Source organism: Brassica napus, chromosome C3, assembly GCF_020379485.1.
Source record: "Brassica napus cultivar Da-Ae chromosome C3, Da-Ae, whole genome shotgun sequence".
NCBI classification, from domain to species: Eukaryota; Viridiplantae; Streptophyta; class Magnoliopsida; order Brassicales; family Brassicaceae; genus Brassica; species Brassica napus.
In genome coordinates, this window is record NC_063446.1 from 64,111,836 (window position 1) to 64,115,198 (window position 3,363).

At 44.2% G+C, this 3,363-nt stretch overlaps 1 non-coding gene across 1 annotated transcript; it reads right to left on the reverse strand.

Annotated features, from left to right (window-relative positions):
* Positions 1-1,909: 1,909 nt before the first annotated feature.
* Positions 1,910-2,016, reverse strand: LOC125584605. Its single transcript, XR_007321517.1, has one exon. It is a non-coding gene; the product is annotated as a small nucleolar RNA R71 (small nucleolar RNA).
* Positions 2,017-3,363: the final 1,347 nt, after the last annotated feature.

Here is a 3,363-nt window from a genome sequence, read left to right on the forward strand (position 1 = left end):
GAGCGACTTCCCGGAGCGACTACATGAAGTCGCTGTGACACATATCTCGGAGCGACCTTGCCAGAGCGACGTAGAGAGGCCGCTCGCGTTTCTATCGCGAGACACCCCTCCCAGAGCGACTTGCCAGAGCGACGTTCCAAGGTCGCTCGCGTTTCGATGGCGAGACGACACCCAACGAGGTCCGGAGCGACGTCTTCAGAGCGACACAGCCAGGTCGCTCGCGAGGAGACGACCCGGGAGCGACGTCTTCAGAGCGATACAGCCAGGTCGCTCGCGAAGAAACGACCCGGGAGCGACCTCTCGCAGCGACGTGCCGAGGTCGCTCCGCATCTATTTGTTTGGCGAATTCATGATTTCTCAAGGGCCTTTTGGTCATTTCATTATGTACGTTTTTACTTCTGAAAACCTATGTTTTTAAGGACCTTTGTAAGCCACCAGAAAACAATCTCTTTTCTGGAGAACAACGAGTGAAAACTTCTTTTGATTCAGATTTCATTGCTTTCATATTGTGTTCTTGTTGATTTCTTATCTATTCCTCGACATGATTAATCTGAAATCCAATATGGGTTTAAGAGGAATCATGGAGATTAGTGAGTAATCACTTTTTGAATTCTTGGGTTAGGGAGATTAAGGGTGATTAGGTTAGTTCTAGGATGTTTAGTGTAGATCATTCTTGTTCCTTGCTAGTAGAGTATTTATAACGCATCTTCTGAGTTGGCCACTCAAAAAGTTGATCGATAGGCATTTCCCACCCGAAAGGTGTTCGATGAAATGCCTGAGACAACTCTCCTAGACTTTTAGTATACTTTGCCAAAGACATTTGTTGTTAAAGATGCTAAGATAGCTAATAGACTTGTTAGTAATGATTGCTTTCACATTATTCAACCAAAGACATTTGATGTTTGAGATATGTTAGCAAATGAGCATTCATCTAGACATAGAGTTTGCTTAGAATTGTGTCTAGGCTTAAGGTTGATAGTTTGATTGATCATTTTCCATCCTTAGTTCGAAAATTGATCACCCAAGGTCTAATCCCTATGCCCATGAGTTCTCTTTTCCCTTAGTCAAGAAAGTATCATTCTGTAATTGCTTTCTAGTATTAGTAGTAATTTAAAACCCATCTAAATCATTGGTTGCACTTAGATTAAGTGAGTACTTGCATTCTCGGTGCTTTGATATCCCTCAGAACTGGTTCGACAATCACTATACTACAACATTTGTCTTAGGAGCTTGAAAACTCCTAACATCAAATTGGCGCCGTTGCCAAATTCTGAGTAGATTTGAACATTGAGATTTAGTCATTTGCTTGAGACTAAGTCATTTTAATTTTGTTTTGTTACTGATTCTTCTTCTTCACCTACATTTAAGTTTCAGGTGTATGAACTTGAGGAGCAGGGGTCCATCAAACCTAGTTCCAATAGTAGCAGACATCAGAGCTTTAGAGAGGGAGTGTGCTAGAGCTAGAAGAGAAGAAGAACACCAAGCACACTTGGATATTGATATGGCAGATCCACCGCAAGGGGCAGAACACCAACCACGGGCAGCTCGACCCATTGGTGCTTATGACCGGCCCAACATTCATGGTCATAGACTGGGAATCCGAGCACCGGCTGTGGCAGCCAACAACTTTGAGGTCAAGTCAGGACTCCTCAACGTGATTGAGAACAACAAGTATCATGGCTTGGCTCTAGAGGACCCATTTGATCACTTGGATAGGTTCGACAGCTACTGTGGGTTGTCAAAAACCAATGGTGTGTCTGAGGATGCCTTGAAGCTGAAGTTATTCCCTTTCTCTTTGGGGGATAAGGCACGTCAGTGGGAGAAGTCTCTACCCAGCGACTCTATCACTACTTGGGATGAGTGCAAGAGAGCATTTTTGGAGAAATTCTTCTCATCCTCAAGAACAGCTAAGCTGAGAAATGAGATCTCAAGTTTCCAACAGAAGAACTTGGAAGGCTTCAGTGAAGCCTGGGAGAGATTCAAGGGCTACCAAGCTCAATGCCCACACCATGGTTTCTCTAAGGAGAGCTTGCTGAGCACATTCTACCGTGGTGCTCTTCCTAAGTACATGGCCAGACTGGATACAGCTAGCAATGGGTTCTTCTTGGGGAGAACTGAGGAAGATGCAGAGGAGCTGGTTGACAACATGGTAAAGAGTGATGCAGTCTACAGTGGAGACCACGACAGAAGCAGTCGAACAGATGATAAGCAGACGAGGAAGGAGTTGAAAGCTCTACAGGATAAGATAGACATCCTCCTTGCTGATAAAGCCACACGAGAGCAGCTGCACTTTGTTGGTAACCCAAGCCAAGAGACACCACCTGTTGTCCATGAGGTTGAAGGTTTGGAAGGTCAGGAAGAGCTGTGTTTCATCAACAACCATGGTAGCTGGTACAAAAAAGAGCCCAACTTTCAGTACAACAACTACCAACAGAAATCCTATCCCAACAACCAACAGAGTGGTTATCCGCCTCGAAACAACCAGCAAGGCAGCTATCAACCTCAGCAAAACCCCTCATCTGGTTCCTCTGCTCCTCAAGAGAGCAGCACTGACACCCTGCTGAAACAAATCTTGGAGTCTCAGACTAGAAGTGAGAAGCATGTTGGTTATGAGTTAAAGAACCTTCATTCCAAGATTGATGGGAGCTACAATGAGCTCAACAACAAATTCTCACATCTTGCTTCTACAGTCAAGAATTTAGAGTATCAGTTTGCTTCCATGAACACTCACCAGACTCGCCAGCAAGGATCTCTACCTGGAAAATCTGACCAAAACCCCAAGGAGGCCAAAGCTATCACCCTTAGGAGTGGTAAGCAGTTACCTCCTACAACCCTCACCAGGGATGCTGAGAAACTAGGTGAGGAGGTGGCCATCAACTTAGATGATGAAGTGGTGATTGTTGATGACAAAATCAATGATGAAATCTTGTAGAAGATTGTGGAAGCCAAGGGTAAAGGAAAGGTTGGGGAAGAGAAGAAAACAGTGAAGGATGGTGAAGTTCTTGCTCCAGCAAGTGAGAATTCTTTTGTTCCTCCTCCCTATGAACCCAAACTACCATTCCCTGGTAGATTCAAGAGGCAGCTGCTAGAGAAGTACAAGGCTTTGTTTGAGAAGCAAATGAGTGAAGCTCAGGTTGCAATGCCCATCATCGATGCTTTCATGTTGATTCCTCAATACAACAAGTTCCTGAAAGATGTTGTAGCTGCAAAGAAGAAGGAAATGGAAAGCATGATGGTTCAAATTTTTTTATTGGATATGTTTCTGGTTATCATCGATCTTGGACCACAAATCCGACATAAAATGCGGAGAGCTCTTGCTTATATGCTCTGCATCAGTAAAAGTAAAGCTTATAGTATGATGCA